Source organism: Tarenaya hassleriana, unplaced genomic scaffold, assembly GCF_000463585.1.
Source record: "Tarenaya hassleriana unplaced genomic scaffold, ASM46358v1 Cleome18, whole genome shotgun sequence".
Lineage (NCBI taxonomy): Eukaryota > Viridiplantae > Streptophyta > Magnoliopsida > Brassicales > Cleomaceae > Tarenaya > Tarenaya hassleriana.
The window spans coordinates 2,459,452-2,460,241 of NW_010965216.1; positions in this window are offsets into that span (position 1 = coordinate 2,459,452).

Here is a 790-nt window from a genome sequence, read left to right on the forward strand (position 1 = left end):
AGATCCAGAATACAATCATGGTCTCTACTACCTACGCTACGAAGAAAAAGAAAAGTTACCTAATGCTCGGGTTGCCTCCCGAGAAGCGCTTGTTTAACGTCATTAGCTCGACCTATCTTGCTCAAATGATGGGAGGGTCTGAGAGGCGAAGATAATCAATCTTTCGCCACCCTAGATGTTGAGCATTAAGCGCATCTTTTGTACCTCGTGGACGCTTGAGCCGTCTATCCTCCTTGAGTTTCCAAACTTGTGAAGGAGGTGATTCATGTGGACTTTTGAGCGATGATTTTGCTCGTTTCGATCCTCTCTTGCTCATTACCCCTAATCGAGAACCTGTCATAGAAGGTTCAAACACGGATGTAGGATTATGAGTGGGATATGTACCTCTCTCCAATGATGGTCCTGTGTTCCTATCCGTGTGTGTGTGTTTCTTTGTCCTAAGCCTTTGAGGTAGAGGCTTCAATTTCATCTTCGGGGCATTCTCTAGACTCCATTCTGTTTTATTCAGCGTCCCCGTGCTAAATGGTGGCTTTCTGGGCTCTGGAACGTCTTTAATAGTCATCGTGGAGGGTTCGGAGACGTTCCGGGCTGGCTCGGTGTCGGTGGTAGGGCTCAGAGAACTGACTCGGTCCGAGTCAGAACGAAGGAAGGCCGAGTCAACACTTGACTCGGTCGAGTTAGAACTCTGCGACACCGAGTCTGAAGCTAACAAAGCTTCGAAGTGTTCCAGCGACTTGACTCGGTCCGAGTCAAGATTTGACTCGGTCGAGTCAGAATACAGAAGCTCGAA